The 16,149-nt window shown below is 68.0% G+C and overlaps 10 non-coding genes across 10 annotated transcripts; 6 read left to right on the plus strand and 4 right to left on the minus strand.

Moving 5' to 3' along the window:
• Positions 1-4,250: 4,250 nt before the first annotated feature.
• On the minus strand, positions 4,251-4,321 carry TRNAG-GCC (transfer RNA glycine (anticodon GCC)). The gene has a single exon. It is a non-coding gene; the product is annotated as a tRNA-Gly (tRNA).
• Positions 4,322-5,814: 1,493 nt separating this feature from the next.
• Positions 5,815-5,897, minus strand: TRNAL-CAG (transfer RNA leucine (anticodon CAG)). Its single transcript has one exon. It is a non-coding gene; the product is annotated as a tRNA-Leu (tRNA).
• Positions 5,898-6,452: 555 nt separating this feature from the next.
• TRNAD-GUC (transfer RNA aspartic acid (anticodon GUC)) lies at positions 6,453-6,524 on the plus strand. Its single transcript has one exon. It is a non-coding gene; the product is annotated as a tRNA-Asp (tRNA).
• A 738-nt stretch (positions 6,525-7,262) lies between these two features.
• On the plus strand, positions 7,263-7,334 carry TRNAG-UCC (transfer RNA glycine (anticodon UCC)). Its single transcript has one exon. It is a non-coding gene; the product is annotated as a tRNA-Gly (tRNA).
• A 278-nt stretch (positions 7,335-7,612) lies between these two features.
• On the plus strand, positions 7,613-7,684 carry TRNAE-CUC (transfer RNA glutamic acid (anticodon CUC)). The gene has a single exon. It is a non-coding gene; the product is annotated as a tRNA-Glu (tRNA).
• A 5,022-nt stretch (positions 7,685-12,706) lies between these two features.
• TRNAG-GCC (transfer RNA glycine (anticodon GCC)) lies at positions 12,707-12,777 on the minus strand. The gene has a single exon. It is a non-coding gene; the product is annotated as a tRNA-Gly (tRNA).
• Positions 12,778-14,270: 1,493 nt separating this feature from the next.
• Positions 14,271-14,353, minus strand: TRNAL-CAG (transfer RNA leucine (anticodon CAG)). The gene has a single exon. It is a non-coding gene; the product is annotated as a tRNA-Leu (tRNA).
• Positions 14,354-14,908: 555 nt separating this feature from the next.
• On the plus strand, positions 14,909-14,980 carry TRNAD-GUC (transfer RNA aspartic acid (anticodon GUC)). The gene has a single exon. It is a non-coding gene; the product is annotated as a tRNA-Asp (tRNA).
• A 738-nt stretch (positions 14,981-15,718) lies between these two features.
• Positions 15,719-15,790, plus strand: TRNAG-UCC (transfer RNA glycine (anticodon UCC)). Its single transcript has one exon. It is a non-coding gene; the product is annotated as a tRNA-Gly (tRNA).
• Positions 15,791-16,068: 278 nt separating this feature from the next.
• On the plus strand, positions 16,069-16,140 carry TRNAE-CUC (transfer RNA glutamic acid (anticodon CUC)). The gene has a single exon. It is a non-coding gene; the product is annotated as a tRNA-Glu (tRNA).
• Positions 16,141-16,149: the final 9 nt, after the last annotated feature.

Here is a 16,149-nt window from a genome sequence, read left to right on the forward strand (position 1 = left end):
CTCTCAATCCTACTGGACTGAGGCAAGATTTACCCAGGCCTCCCTCCCCCACTCGTAACCAAAGGTGGGCACTCGGGTGCACACACACACACACACACACACACACACAGAGCGCCCTCCAAACTGTCTATCCAGGATCCACTCCATCCCTCTCCCCACCCTGTCACCGTCTTCCCCTAGGAACTCTGCGCGAGGGTGATCCTCCAGCACAGTCTCCTCTTGGCCCCGTCTCGGCTGGTCTATCCCCAAAGGGTTTCACGTCTGTTCAAGGACTGTGTCCTTCGGAGGGGAAGTGGACGGCAGACGAAAGGCACCAACGTGCGGCGAGGGCGGCACACTCGGGTGCGATGGCACAAAGGCGAGTGCCCTGTGGGAAAGGAGCCCCCGTGGCCCGACGTGTGCTTGCCGTCGCCAAAGGAGGTTTCCTCGAGGCCCCTGCCGGGGCTGTGGGCGTCAGAGTGCATGGGGGAGAGTATCGGAGGAAGGTGCTTGGGGCCATGGCTGGTGGGCGCCCCACGTGGATCAGGGACCCGGGCAGGGCGATCGCGAGCAGAGGGCGCGGCGGCGAGCAGGGAGCTGGGAGGCAGGCCCCGGGGTGCTTGGTCGGGGCGTCTGCATGGACGGCCGGCGGGAAGGGGCGGCGTGGGGCTCTCGGGGACCTGGCCGAAAGATCGGCAGGCCACTCGAGCAGGGCCTCTACAGAAGCATGGGCGCGGCGGCGAAGCCGTGCCAGGCACATGTGAGAGGCTGGGACGGATCTGCGGTAGGTAGGGGTGGGCGTGGGGGTTGGGCTGGGGCTGCGGAGCCAGAGGGAGGCCCGCACTGGTGAACGCCAGGGCAGGGCAGGCCAGGGCAGGACGTGTGAGGGATAGCCCGAGCTCCAGGGGGATGTTGGGTGGGGAGGTGGGGCCGAGCCTGGAGTCTGGCGGGAAAGGCAGAGGGCAGGCCGTGACAGTGACGGGGCTGTGGCGTGAGGAAGATGGCGGGTGAGCACTCCATTTGGGTCGGGTGGCGGGTGAGCGGGGGCGAGCCACACTGGTGCTCGGTGCCACAGGCTGCTCAGGCTCGGCGGCGGGCTGTGGCTCTGGGCGGAGGCTAGGACGCAGGCAAGCGAAGGACAGAAACGGAGCGCCAGCGCCAGCTGGGGGCCAGACCCGGTCCGAGATGGGTGGGCCCACCGTACCGCCCCAGAGACCAAAGTCACCACCCATCGGGAGGGAGTGTCCAGTGTCGGGGGTGACACTGCTGGGGCCTCAGGGGGGGATGGGGCGGGGGTGGCTGGCAGCGCAGGTGGCTGTGATTTCATGAGGGCCAAGGAGAGCTCCCATGTGACCGGGCACAGTCAGCCCTCCAGGGCACACGCCCGCAGAGGGCAAACCTCGGGGAGGTCTGAGGGTCCGGACACCGCCACCGCCTCGGCAGCACCGCCTGCCAGGGCCCGTACACGGAGCAAACCCCAGCGCCCAGCCACACACGGCGGGCCCAAGAAGGGGTGGCATCGATGCAGCATGGCGCCATCACTCAGGCATCAGAAACACGTCAAGAATTGCCAGTTGTCACAAGCAATGATGCAGCTGGAGACTCTTACACTCGGCGGAGAATGTCAGACCGCGTTGGACCGAGGCATGTGGAGCATGGAAAATAATACAAAACGAAGCTATTTGCCAGGAGAAACCGACTCACGCAGAAACCCACCTTAGGGTAACGCAAGCGGAAAGGCAGCGCTGGAGGGATGACTGGGGAGCTGCAACGCACAGATACGCAGGACCCTGTCTAAAGGGAGAAGCGCCAAGGTTATCCAGTTCAACACAGGGAATCAGCGTCAGTGCCCTGGAGTAACCTCAAGTGGAAAAGAATCTGAAACCATATATGACACTCGAGATCTGCACAAGCAAAACAGGATCACACTGCGGTCCACCGGAAACCAGCACAATATTGGGAATCCACTGTACTTCCGCAACAACCGTGACTACGACGTCGGAGTAAGCTTTCAAAAGAAAACTAACTCAGCAGGCAATGAAGTCAGCGGAAAACAGGTGAGCTATGCCAACCCCACCCTGGGTACATATCCACGAAAGGCGCAGCTCTTCATTCGGAAAGACACATGCAACCCCCACAGTCACAGCAGCACCGTTTGCCATAGCCGAGACGTGGAGAAAACCCTAGTGCCCATCCCCAAAGGCTCAGCCACCAAGATGCAGTATCAGAGAAAGGGAGAGAATGGGATGTCACCGAGCCGTCCACAAGAGGCAGATAGTGTCACTGGCAGCAACGGCGGCTGGAGCTGCAGAATATTATCCTTGGTGAGGGAAGTCAAACAGACAAGGTCACGGATGGGTGGACTCTAAAGTGTTGTACAAATGAATCCCTGGGCCAACCAGCCACAGACTCTCAGACACAGGAAAGCCGCTTGGGGCTTCCCAAGGGCGCAGTCAGGGACCGAGGGATGATTGAGGAGCCGGGCTCAACGGATCAACCGTACCAGTACTGCGTAGGAAGGGGAGGAGGAACAAGGACACGCGGGATACCGCAGGGAATGAGATCCCATATGCTGTCATCACCCGCAATGGAAACGAGCTGAACACATGAGCCCCCCCCCACCCACCCACAGACAGGACTGAACCCCAACGCTGTACAGCGGAAACGCACACCAGGTTGTAGATCAACTACGCTTCCAGGACAAGTGCTACTCCGTCGAAGTCAGTCAGTCGAGGATCAGTCCAGCAATAGGAAAAAGAAGAGCTTCCATTATGATCCAGGAAAGCCAACCCTGGGCACGCGTCGGGAAAAGACGACAAATACCCCTAATGGGGAGAGATGCAGGCATCCCCCAGGGTCACCGCAGCCCTCTGTGCCGGAGCCGAGACCCGCGGGAAACGCCCAAGTGCCCGTCGGCACGTGGCCGGCACAAGAAGGTGAGGGATATCTGTACCGTGGAATATGACGCAGCCCTCAAGAAGGAGCCGCCATCGCCATGGGCCGCAAGGTCAGACGGACCCACAGAAGGGTCCGCTCAGTGAAGTGAGTCGCTTGGATCGGGAGAAAGCTCTGTGGACTCTTAACGACGAATACAGACGAATCTATGCGCAAAGGGGAAAGCGACCTGGAGACCCCGAAAACGTACATAGGGCTACCCAAGGGGAAAGGCAGGGAGGGACGAAGTTGAAGTCGGATCAAGAGATAGGAAAGACTGTGCTTACAGTAGAAGAGCAACAGAGCTTTCCTCTGTAGCAGGAGAAGTGTATCTGTATCTCGCCTTCACCTACACTGGAAGACCACCTGGCAAAGAACAGGGGACTGAATCACTTTGCCGGGCACCTGAGACTCACCCAGGAATGTGAATCCGTTCTACTTGTGTTCGAAGAAGCAGAAAAAGGAGCAGGCCGTGGCTTGAAGCGGGGGGTGGGGGGAGGCAGGCCAGTGGGACAGATGCAAAGGCAGGTTCCTTGGCAAGAGTGGGATTTGGAACGGCTCAGGGAGGAACGGGGCGTGGGGGGCGGGGTGTGTGGAGATGGGGGAGGCGGGGAGCTGGGGGTGGGATGGGTGCATGTGGGGGAGTAGGGGGACGGTGAGGCTGCAGGCTGAGGTGGGGGTGCTCTTGGGGCAGGGCTGATGCTGAGGTGAGGCGCGCAAGAGGGTTTCAGGGGGAAGGGGTGGTGTTTGAGGCGGTGAGGGCGTTGCTGTTGGAAACCTATTTCTGCCGAGGCCAGGCCCGAGGGCGAGGGCCGGCAGCTGGTGGACTTCTTTGGAACTCGTCCTGCAAGACGTGGTCCAGGGACCCTGCAGGCAAAAGGGAGGTATGCTTGCCAGATGTGGCAGCTCCCTTGCTCCTGGCTGTGCAAACGTAGTGTGATTGATTTCTCTCGGAGTGTGGGGAGAGTGAGGCAGGGAGCTTGGAGACGGACGTTGTGAAAGATGAAGTGTGGTGCGGGCGGCTGCCAGCGGTGGGGTATTCCTGCCAGTGCAGTCCCCGAGCCCTCGGCTGGGTCCGGGTGAGGACGCGAGCAAACACAAGAAAGGTGCCTGGACGCACGGGCGGCTGAGCCCGCAGGGTTTGGGGCCACGAAGGCTTGGCAGCAGGGCCTTTTGTGGGTGAGGTGGGGAGGGGTCCTGGGCGTCTGTGTGGGAGAGGCAGCGGGCGGCAGGTAGCCAGCCAGCGTTTGCAGGAGCGCTGCCTCGAGCGCGTTTCAGCGGGCAGACCTAGTTGGGCTCTGGGGCCGCACCGTGGGACCAAAAGGGGACGCTGGGGCTGCATGGGGCGGGAATCGAACCCGGGCCTCCCGCGTGGCAGGCGAGAATTCTACCACTGAACCACCCATGCACCGGTGGCCAGCGCCGCCCGTCGCTGCCCCTCAGGCGCTGGCCGCCACCCGCCCGCCGCTGCTCACTGCTCGCCCGTGGGCATCTCTCTGCCCCGTTGCAGCGGGAGACGACGGGCAGGCGACCTGTAAGACAGGATCCGGGCACGTGCAGGACCCCGGGGCGCGCCGCTCTCGGAGGGAGCCCGGGGCGACGGGACGCGGGCCCATGCGGCCCGTCCCGCGCCTTCTGCGCCGACCACGGCCGCCGCGACCCTGTCGGTGTCGCGTGAGGGCGCCGGGAGCCGACGCCGTCTGCCCGGCGCCGGGATCCCTGTCAGGTGCAGGCGCTGCGTGGTCGCTGCGGCCGCGCGCAGACGTGCCTCTCAGCGACCGCCGGGTCCCGGCCCAAAGTCCCTCTGGCGGGCTGGCTTTCCGGCCGTGCCGGGGTGGGGCGTGCGAGAGCGGGCGGGGGAAGGGACGCCGGGCTCGGTCTGTGCGGGAAGCGCGAGCGCGGGAGGGCGACGCCTCCGAGCGCCTCCGCCACCGCCCCCTACCCGCCCTCCCCCCGCCATCCCATCCTTAGACCCGCGCTCAGGCCCAGGGACCCAAAGGCGTGTGAGCCTGGCTCCTGCGCTCTGGCCGACCGCGCTCCCGGGGTCCGGCTCTGACGGGGTGGTGGTGGTGAGCAGGGGCCCTTTGGCAGCGCGGCTCCTGGCTCGGGGACTGCGGGCTGAGAGGCAGGGAGCGCGCCTGGGCGGGCTTGGCTCCGGCCGGGGCAGCGGCTTCCCACGGGAACGGGCGCCGTGGCGCCGAGGTCGGGGGCGCGGGCCGGGCGCCGGGGGGTGGGCTGGACGGGCACGCAGGGCTTCCGCTCCCTCCCCAGCGGAGCACCCTTCCCGGGACGGACTCGTGCAAGGAAGGCCGGTGTGCGCTGGCCAGCAGGAAGGCTGGATGGCACGCGTCCAGGGCGGGCGGCAGGCAGGTTGCGGCCCGGCCAAGAACGCACGGCGGAGAAGGGTCGAGGGCACGCGGCAGCCCCTTGGCGGGCAAGGCGGGGGCTCGGCCGCCTCGCTGTGGCTGGGGAGCGCAGGCGGGCCGGCGGGGCGGGCGCGGAGGACGGGGTGCCGGCCTGGCGGGAGAGCTGGCGGGGGCAGCCGTGGAAGCAAGGCTGCGAGGGCGAGTAGGCCGTTCCCCGGGCAGAAGTCGGAGCGCCGGCGAAGGGAGGAGGGCTTGCCACCCGCCGCGGGGCTGCGTGCTTCGGCGCGGCCGGGGGCGGGGCGCGGCGGGGCTGTGGGAGTGGAAGTGGGAGGGTGGGCGAGTGTGGGCCAGGGGGAGGCAGGGAGGCAGGAAAAGCAGCAGCTGCAGCTGCAGCCAGCTGGCGAGGAAAGATGCGCTGAGAAGGACTGAAGGTGCCTTCTGTGGGGGTGCAGGTGGCGGCGGGAGGGCGTGTGTGGAGAAAGGCAGTGGCGCGCGGAGGACGGGTGCGTTTGTCCGGCGGGCCAAAAGGCTGGCTTGTCAGGAGTGGGATTCGAACCCACGCCTCCAGGGGAGACTGCGACCTGAACGCAGCGCCTTAGACCGCTCGGCCATCCTGACGGCGGGCCTGGCTGGGCGCGTGGCCGCTCGCCTGGCTGGGACCCGACGCGGCGCGAGCACCGGCGCCCTTGGCGGGCCGCGGGCGGCGCCACGCCAGGCAGGCAGGCAGGCAGGCAGGCGGGCGGGCGTCCGGAGTGGGGGTCGACGGAGCCGGCGCGCGGCGGCCGGCCGAGGCGCCTGGCTCCGCCGCCGCTCGCGCCGCGGACCCAGAGGGCCCTGGGCGGGCCGGCCCCTCCCCACCCGCGCCTGTCCTGGCCCGACGCCGGCCGGCGCGCGCCCACCGTGTCGTCGCAGCCCCGCTTGCCTTCTCGCGCCCCCTTCTCCCGGCGGAACGCCCGCGTTGGAGGCAAGAGGCGGCGCGCTGGGGAGGGTCCAGTGCCCCGGGGGTCCGGGTCCCTGTCGGGGTGGCGGGCTGCCGCTGTGACCGAGGCGGTTGGTCTGGTGCGCGGTTGGGTCGGGACCCGTGGTGGCCGGCGGCCCGTGCTGGGCAAGGGGAGGCGTGGGCAGGCAGCCCGAGAGCCCGAGGGCGGCCGGGCGGCAGGACGGTCGCCGCCGTCCTCGTTAGTATAGTGGTGAGTATCCCCGCCTGTCACGCGGGAGACCGGGGTTCGATTCCCCGACGGGGAGGCAACACACCCTTTTTGGTGGCCGCGGTCGCTCTCTGTCCTGCCGCCAGGCCCCGGAGGGCCCTTCGCCTCCTCCCGACGTCTTTGGGCGAGGCGCCAGGGCGCCGCCGACGGCGGTGCCCGGCCTAGCTCCCGGCGACCCCCTCTGCCCGTGCAGCGCTCCAGCCTGAGCCCTTTGTCGTCGGCGGGCGCACGGTCGCCACGGCGGAGCGAGGGCCTCCTTGGCGACCCCACGGCCTTGCCCGACCATAGCCGGATCTGGCGGCCGGCCGGCCGCCCGCCCACGCGCCGACCCCCAGTGGCTGCCTGAGTGGGCTCGTAGGCTCGCGACGGCCCCGCCGCGTGCAGGCAGGTGGGTCCCGTGTCCCCTTGTCGTGGGAAGTGGCCTCGCCCAGCGCCCGGTGGAGTAGCGCTTTGGCCAGCTGGGTGCTGGAAGCTGCGTGCCCCGCGTTGCCCGCCGGGGGTGAGGGCGGGGAGGCGTTGGCGGGCCGCGGCGGGGAGCGAAGGGCCGGAGGGCCGCAAGGCCGCGGGGGCGCCGCCCTGGGGCGGTGCGGCCGGTGGATTCCCGGCGACCGCGTGGCGCTGGCGCGCTCGGGGCGCCGCGTGGCTGCTGGGAGCGCCGGCGGCGGCGGCGCAAGCCTCCGGCTGACGGGGCGTCGGGGCAGGGATGCGGAGGCGGCGGCGAGAGTATGCTGGGGCGAGCCCGGGGCCGGCGTCTGGCGGCCGCCCGGGCTGTGGAGCGTTGGTGGTATAGTGGTGAGCATAGCTGCCTTCCAAGCAGTTGACCCGGGTTCGATTCCCGGCCAACGCAGCGGGCCGACCTTTTGCTGAGTTCCAGCGCTCTCCCGGCAGGGGCGTTCGGGGGACAGAGAGGTGGGAGCAGGGAGCCAGCCCGCTGGCCGGCGGCTTTTGGCGTGTGTGCGAGAAGCCGGCGGCGCGCGCGGTGTTTTGAGGGTGCTGAAAGCAAGACGGCACGGCAGGGCAGGCGGCTGGACTTGCAAAGGCCGGGTGTGGGCAGCAAGGTGGCACGGGCGGGTGGCATGGAGGCGCGGGGCTCACCAGGAGCAGGCGAGGGCTGAACCCCGACGCTCCCTGGTGGTCTAGTGGTTAGGATTCGGCGCTCTCACCGCCGCGGCCTGGGTTCGATTCCCGGTCAGGGAAGCCTTTCTTCTTCCTCTCCGCCTGCCACCTGCCCACGTCCTCGCTGGACACCCTGCCACCCTTTTCTTAGCCTACGCTTGCTCAGCGCTGCGCCAGAGGCCCCCGGGACCCTGCCCGTCCAGCCCCAGCACGATTCAGGCCACCTCCGCCGTCCCGCGGGGCAAAGGTTTTGGCCGCAGTGGCAACCTCGCGCCGCTTCCACCACGACGCGCCTGAGGCCTCCCATCCACCAGCCCCCCCCCAACCCCACCCCCCGCCTCCCTCCCTCCTGAGGGGCTGCGGCTGCTGCCCCTGGTGGTGGCGGTGATGCTCCTGGGCTTGTGCTGGTTCTCCTGCTGTGGGTGGTGGTGAGGAGGTGGGCTTGGATAGGGCCGGCGGCGGTAGGGGTGGGGGTAGGGCTGGGGGTAGGGGCGTGGGCTGTGGCGGTCGCCAGCTGGGGGCCAGCAGCGGCAGGGGCGGTGGCCACAGCCGAAGGTGAGCGAGGGGGATCTGCCTCTGGGAGTGGGGGCCGTGGCCACGGACCGCCTGCCTTGTCGTGTCTCTCATGCCAGCCACCTCTCTGGGCGGCTTGGCCAGTGCGTGCCAGGTCCCGGGCTGGCTGTGACTCCCGTGTGCCGCTGGCGACTCCAAGAGGGTTCTGGTCTTGAGTGGGCTCTGGGAGGCGGACCACGGCGCCCGGGAGGCATGGGTAGCAGTTCAGTCGCCCGGGGGCAGCGATGCCTGCCAGGGAGGACAACCCGACCATCGTGCTGTTTCCCTTGCCTGACCACAGCTCTCAATCCTACTGGACTGAGGCAAGATTTACCCAGGCCTCCCTCCCCCACTCGTAACCAAAGGTGGGCACTCGGGTGCACACACACACACACACACACACACACACAGAGCGCCCTCCAAACTGTCTATCCAGGATCCACTCCATCCCTCTCCCCACCCTGTCACCGTCTTCCCCTAGGAACTCTGCGCGAGGGTGATCCTCCAGCACAGTCTCCTCTTGGCCCCGTCTCGGCTGGTCTATCCCCAAAGGGTTTCACGTCTGTTCAAGGACTGTGTCCTTCGGAGGGGAAGTGGACGGCAGACGAAAGGCACCAACGTGCGGCGAGGGCGGCACACTCGGGTGCGATGGCACAAAGGCGAGTGCCCTGTGGGAAAGGAGCCCCCGTGGCCCGACGTGTGCTTGCCGTCGCCAAAGGAGGTTTCCTCGAGGCCCCTGCCGGGGCTGTGGGCGTCAGAGTGCATGGGGGAGAGTATCGGAGGAAGGTGCTTGGGGCCATGGCTGGTGGGCGCCCCACGTGGATCAGGGACCCGGGCAGGGCGATCGCGAGCAGAGGGCGCGGCGGCGAGCAGGGAGCTGGGAGGCAGGCCCCGGGGTGCTTGGTCGGGGCGTCTGCATGGACGGCCGGCGGGAAGGGGCGGCGTGGGGCTCTCGGGGACCTGGCCGAAAGATCGGCAGGCCACTCGAGCAGGGCCTCTACAGAAGCATGGGCGCGGCGGCGAAGCCGTGCCAGGCACATGTGAGAGGCTGGGACGGATCTGCGGTAGGTAGGGGTGGGCGTGGGGGTTGGGCTGGGGCTGCGGAGCCAGAGGGAGGCCCGCACTGGTGAACGCCAGGGCAGGGCAGGCCAGGGCAGGACGTGTGAGGGATAGCCCGAGCTCCAGGGGGATGTTGGGTGGGGAGGTGGGGCCGAGCCTGGAGTCTGGCGGGAAAGGCAGAGGGCAGGCCGTGACAGTGACGGGGCTGTGGCGTGAGGAAGATGGCGGGTGAGCACTCCATTTGGGTCGGGTGGCGGGTGAGCGGGGGCGAGCCACACTGGTGCTCGGTGCCACAGGCTGCTCAGGCTCGGCGGCGGGCTGTGGCTCTGGGCGGAGGCTAGGACGCAGGCAAGCGAAGGACAGAAACGGAGCGCCAGCGCCAGCTGGGGGCCAGACCCGGTCCGAGATGGGTGGGCCCACCGTACCGCCCCAGAGACCAAAGTCACCACCCATCGGGAGGGAGTGTCCAGTGTCGGGGGTGACACTGCTGGGGCCTCAGGGTGGGATGGGGCGGGGGTGGCTGGCAGCGCAGGTGGCTGTGATTTCATGAGGGCCAAGGAGAGCTCCCATGTGACCGGGCACAGTCAGCCCTCCAGGGCACACGCCCGCAGAGGGCAAACCTCGGGGAGGTCTGAGGGTCCGGACACCGCCACCGCCTCGGCAGCACCGCCTGCCAGGGCCCGTACACGGAGCAAACCCCAGCGCCCAGCCACACACGGCGGGCCCAAGAAGGGGTGGCATCGATGCAGCATGGCGCCATCACTCAGGCATCAGAAACACGTCAAGAATTGCCAGTTGTCACAAGCAATGATGCAGCTGGAGACTCTTACACTCGGCGGAGAATGTCAGACCGCGTTGGACCGAGGCATGTGGAGCATGGAAAATAATACAAAACGAAGCTATTTGCCAGGAGAAACCGACTCACGCAGAAACCCACCTTAGGGTAACGCAAGCGGAAAGGCAGCGCTGGAGGGATGACTGGGGAGCTGCAACGCACAGATACGCAGGACCCTGTCTAAAGGGAGAAGCGCCAAGGTTATCCAGTTCAACACAGGGAATCAGCGTCAGTGCCCTGGAGTAACCTCAAGTGGAAAAGAATCTGAAACCATATATGACACTCGAGATCTGCACAAGCAAAACAGGATCACACTGCGGTCCACCGGAAACCAGCACAATATTGGGAATCCACTGTACTTCCGCAACAACCGTGACTACGACGTCGGAGTAAGCTTTCAAAAGAAAACTAACTCAGCAGGCAATGAAGTCAGCGGAAAACAGGTGAGCTATGCCAACCCCACCCTGGGTACATATCCACGAAAGGCGCAGCTCTTCATTCGGAAAGACACATGCAACCCCCACAGTCACAGCAGCACCGTTTGCCATAGCCGAGACGTGGAGAAAACCCTAGTGCCCATCCCCAAAGGCTCAGCCACCAAGATGCAGTATCAGAGAAAGGGAGAGAATGGGATGTCACCGAGCCGTCCACAAGAGGCAGATAGTGTCACTGGCAGCAACGGCGGCTGGAGCTGCAGAATATTATCCTTGGTGAGGGAAGTCAAACAGACAAGGTCACGGATGGGTGGACTCTAAAGTGTTGTACAAATGAATCCCTGGGCCAACCAGCCACAGACTCTCAGACACAGGAAAGCCGCTTGGGGCTTCCCAAGGGCGCAGTCAGGGACCGAGGGATGATTGAGGAGCCGGGCTCAACGGATCAACCGTACCAGTACTGCGTAGGAAGGGGAGGAGGAACAAGGACACGCGGGATACCGCAGGGAATGAGATCCCATATGCTGTCATCACCCGCAATGGAAACGAGCTGAACACATGAGCCCCCCCCCACCCACCCACAGACAGGACTGAACCCCAACGCTGTACAGCGGAAACGCACACCAGGTTGTAGATCAACTACGCTTCCAGGACAAGTGCTACTCCGTCGAAGTCAGTCAGTCGAGGATCAGTCCAGCAATAGGAAAAAGAAGAGCTTCCATTATGATCCAGGAAAGCCAACCCTGGGCACGCGTCGGGAAAAGACGACAAATACCCCTAATGGGGAGAGATGCAGGCATCCCCCAGGGTCACCGCAGCCCTCTGTGCCGGAGCCGAGACCCGCGGGAAACGCCCAAGTGCCCGTCGGCACGTGGCCGGCACAAGAAGGTGAGGGATATCTGTACCGTGGAATATGACGCAGCCCTCAAGAAGGAGCCGCCATCGCCATGGGCCGCAAGGTCAGACGGACCCACAGAAGGGTCCGCTCAGTGAAGTGAGTCGCTTGGATCGGGAGAAAGCTCTGTGGACTCTTAACGACGAATACAGACGAATCTATGCGCAAAGGGGAAAGCGACCTGGAGACCCCGAAAACGTACATAGGGCTACCCAAGGGGAAAGGCAGGGAGGGACGAAGTTGAAGTCGGATCAAGAGATAGGAAAGACTGTGCTTACAGTAGAAGAGCAACAGAGCTTTCCTCTGTAGCAGGAGAAGTGTATCTGTATCTCGCCTTCACCTACACTGGAAGACCACCTGGCAAAGAACAGGGGACTGAATCACTTTGCCGGGCACCTGAGACTCACCCAGGAATGTGAATCCGTTCTACTTGTGTTCGAAGAAGCAGAAAAAGGAGCAGGCCGTGGCTTGAAGCGGGGGGTGGGGGGAGGCAGGCCAGTGGGACAGATGCAAAGGCAGGTTCCTTGGCAAGAGTGGGATTTGGAACGGCTCAGGGAGGAACGGGGCGTGGGGGGCGGGGTGTGTGGAGATGGGGGAGGCGGGGAGCTGGGGGTGGGATGGGTGCATGTGGGGGAGTAGGGGGACGGTGAGGCTGCAGGCTGAGGTGGGGGTGCTCTTGGGGCAGGGCTGATGCTGAGGTGAGGCGCGCAAGAGGGTTTCAGGGGGAAGGGGTGGTGTTTGAGGCGGTGAGGGCGTTGCTGTTGGAAACCTATTTCTGCCGAGGCCAGGCCCGAGGGCGAGGGCCGGCAGCTGGTGGACTTCTTTGGAACTCGTCCTGCAAGACGTGGTCCAGGGACCCTGCAGGCAAAAGGGAGGTATGCTTGCCAGATGTGGCAGCTCCCTTGCTCCTGGCTGTGCAAACGTAGTGTGATTGATTTCTCTCGGAGTGTGGGGAGAGTGAGGCAGGGAGCTTGGAGACGGACGTTGTGAAAGATGAAGTGTGGTGCGGGCGGCTGCCAGCGGTGGGGTATTCCTGCCAGTGCAGTCCCCGAGCCCTCGGCTGGGTCCGGGTGAGGACGCGAGCAAACACAAGAAAGGTGCCTGGACGCACGGGCGGCTGAGCCCGCAGGGTTTGGGGCCACGAAGGCTTGGCAGCAGGGCCTTTTGTGGGTGAGGTGGGGAGGGGTCCTGGGCGTCTGTGTGGGAGAGGCAGCGGGCGGCAGGTAGCCAGCCAGCGTTTGCAGGAGCGCTGCCTCGAGCGCGTTTCAGCGGGCAGACCTAGTTGGGCTCTGGGGCCGCACCGTGGGACCAAAAGGGGACGCTGGGGCTGCATGGGGCGGGAATCGAACCCGGGCCTCCCGCGTGGCAGGCGAGAATTCTACCACTGAACCACCCATGCACCGGTGGCCAGCGCCGCCCGTCGCTGCCCCTCAGGCGCTGGCCGCCACCCGCCCGCCGCTGCTCACTGCTCGCCCGTGGGCATCTCTCTGCCCCGTTGCAGCGGGAGACGACGGGCAGGCGACCTGTAAGACAGGATCCGGGCACGTGCAGGACCCCGGGGCGCGCCGCTCTCGGAGGGAGCCCGGGGCGACGGGACGCGGGCCCACGCGGCCCGTCCCGCGCCTTCTGCGCCGACCACGGCCGCCGCGACCCTGTCGGTGTCGCGTGAGGGCGCCGGGAGCCGACGCCGTCTGCCCGGCGCCGGGATCCCTGTCAGGTGCAGGCGCTGCGTGGTCGCTGCGGCCGCGCGCAGACGTGCCTCTCAGCGACCGCCGGGTCCCGACCCAAAGTCCCTCTGGCGGGCTGGCTTTCCGGCCGTGCCGGGGTGGGGCGTGCGAGAGCGGGCGGGGGAAGGGACGCCGGGCTCGGTCTGTGCGGGAAGCGCGAGCGCGGGAGGGCGACGCCTCCGAGCGCCTCCGCCACCGCCCCCTACCCGCCCTCCCCCCGCCATCCCATCCTTAGACCCGCGCTCAGGCCCAGGGACCCAAAGGCGTGTGAGCCTGGCTCCTGCGCTCTGGCCGACCGCGCTCCCGGGGTCCGGCTCTGACGGGGTGGTGGTGGTGAGCAGGGGCCCTTTGGCAGCGCGGCTCCTGGCTCGGGGACTGCGGGCTGAGAGGCAGGGAGCGCGCCAGGGCGGGCTTGGCTCCGGCCGGGGCAGCGGCTTCCCACGGGAACGGGCGCCGTGGCGCCGAGGTCGGGGGCGCGGGCCGGGCGCCGGGGGGTGGGCTGGACGGGCACGCAGGGCTTCCGCTCCCTCCCCAGCGGAGCACCCTTCCCGGGACGGACTCGTGCAAGGAAGGCCGGTGTGCGCTGGCCAGCAGGAAGGCTGGATGGCACGCGTCCAGGGCGGGCGGCAGGCAGGTTGCGGCCCGGCCAAGAACGCACGGCGGAGAAGGGTCGAGGGCACGCGGCAGCCCCTTGGCGGGCAAGGCGGGGGCTCGGCCGCCTCGCTGTGGCTGGGGAGCGCAGGCGGGCCGGCGGGGCGGGCGCGGAGGACGGGGTGCCGGCCTGGCGGGAGAGCTGGCGGGGGCAGCCGTGGAAGCAAGGCTGCGAGGGCGAGTAGGCCGTTCCCCGGGCAGAAGTCGGAGCGCCGGCGAAGGGAGGAGGGCTTGCCACCCGCCGCGGGGCTGCGTGCTTCGGCGCGGCCGGGGGCGGGGCGCGGCGGGGCTGTGGGAGTGGAAGTGGGAGGGTGGGCGAGTGTGGGCCAGGGGGAGGCAGGGAGGCAGGAAAAGCAGCAGCTGCAGCTGCAGCCAGCTGGCGAGGAAAGATGCGCTGAGAAGGACTGAAGGTGCCTTCTGTGGGGGTGCAGGTGGCGGCGGGAGGGCGTGTGTGGAGAAAGGCAGTGGCGCGCGGAGGACGGGTGCGTTTGTCCGGCGGGCCAAAAGGCTGGCTTGTCAGGAGTGGGATTCGAACCCACGCCTCCAGGGGAGACTGCGACCTGAACGCAGCGCCTTAGACCGCTCGGCCATCCTGACGGCGGGCCTGGCTGGGCGCGTGGCCGCTCGCCTGGCTGGGACCCGACGCGGCGCGAGCACCGGCGCCCTTGGCGGGCCGCGGGCGGCGCCACGCCAGGCAGGCAGGCAGGCAGGCAGGCGGGCGGGCGTCCGGAGTGGGGGTCGACGGAGCCGGCGCGCGGCGGCCGGCCGAGGCGCCTGGCTCCGCCGCCGCTCGCGCCGCGGACCCAGAGGGCCCTGGGCGGGCCGGCCCCTCCCCACCCGCGCCTGTCCTGGCCCGACGCCGGCCGGCGCGCGCCCACCGTGTCGTCGCAGCCCCGCTTGCCTTCTCGCGCCCCCTTCTCCCGGCGGAACGCCCGCGTTGGAGGCAAGAGGCGGCGCGCTGGGGAGGGTCCAGTGCCCCGGGGGTCCGGGTCCCTGTCGGGGTGGCGGGCTGCCGCTGTGACCGAGGCGGTTGGTCTGGTGCGCGGTTGGGTCGGGACCCGTGGTGGCCGGCGGCCCGTGCTGGGCAAGGGGAGGCGTGGGCAGGCAGCCCGAGAGCCCGAGGGCGGCCGGGCGGCAGGACGGTCGCCGCCGTCCTCGTTAGTATAGTGGTGAGTATCCCCGCCTGTCACGCGGGAGACCGGGGTTCGATTCCCCGACGGGGAGGCAACACACCCTTTTTGGTGGCCGCGGTCGCTCTCTGTCCTGCCGCCAGGCCCCGGAGGGCCCTTCGCCTCCTCCCGACGTCTTTGGGCGAGGCGCCAGGGCGCCGCCGACGGCGGTGCCCGGCCTAGCTCCCGGCGACCCCCTCTGCCCGTGCAGCGCTCCAGCCTGAGCCCTTTGTCGTCGGCGGGCGCACGGTCGCCACGGCGGAGCGAGGGCCTCCTTGGCGACCCCACGGCCTTGCCCGACCATAGCCGGATCTGGCGGCCGGCCGGCCGCCCGCCCACGCGCCGACCCCCAGTGGCTGCCTGAGTGGGCTCGTAGGCTCGCGACGGCCCCGCCGCGTGCAGGCAGGTGGGTCCCGTGTCCCCTTGTCGTGGGAAGTGGCCTCGCCCAGCGCCCGGTGGAGTAGCGCTTTGGCCAGCTGGGTGCTGGAAGCTGCGTGCCCCGCGTTGCCCGCCGGGGGTGAGGGCGGGGAGGCGTTGGCGGGCCGCGGCGGGGAGCGAAGGGCCGGAGGGCCGCAAGGCCGCGGGGGCGCCGCCCTGGGGCGGTGCGGCCGGTGGATTCCCGGCGACCGCGTGGCGCTGGCGCGCTCGGGGCGCCGCGTGGCTGCTGGGAGCGCCGGCGGCGGCGGCGCAAGCCTCCGGCTGACGGGGCGTCGGGGCAGGGATGCGGAGGCGGCGGCGAGAGTATGCTGGGGCGAGCCCGGGGCCGGCGTCTGGCGGCCGCCCGGGCTGTGGAGCGTTGGTGGTATAGTGGTGAGCATAGCTGCCTTCCAAGCAGTTGACCCGGGTTCGATTCCCGGCCAACGCAGCGGGCCGACCTTTTGCTGAGTTCCAGCGCTCTCCCGGCAGGGGCGTTCGGGGGACAGAGAGGTGGGAGCAGGGAGCCAGCCCGCTGGCCGGCGGCTTTTGGCGTGTGTGCGAGAAGCCGGCGGCGCGCGCGGTGTTTTGAGGGTGCTGAAAGCAAGACGGCACGGCAGGGCAGGCGGCTGGACTTGCAAAGGCCGGGTGTGGGCAGCAAGGTGGCACGGGCGGGTGGCATGGAGGCGCGGGGCTCACCAGGAGCAGGCGAGGGCTGAACCCCGACGCTCCCTGGTGGTCTAGTGGTTAGGATTCGGCGCTCTCACCGCCGCGGCCTGGGTTCGATTCCCGGTCAGGGAAGCCTTTCTT

The sequence above is a fragment of the Ovis canadensis genome, chromosome 1, assembly GCF_042477335.2.
Source record: "Ovis canadensis isolate MfBH-ARS-UI-01 breed Bighorn chromosome 1, ARS-UI_OviCan_v2, whole genome shotgun sequence".
In the NCBI taxonomy this organism is placed as follows: domain Eukaryota; kingdom Metazoa; phylum Chordata; class Mammalia; order Artiodactyla; family Bovidae; genus Ovis; species Ovis canadensis.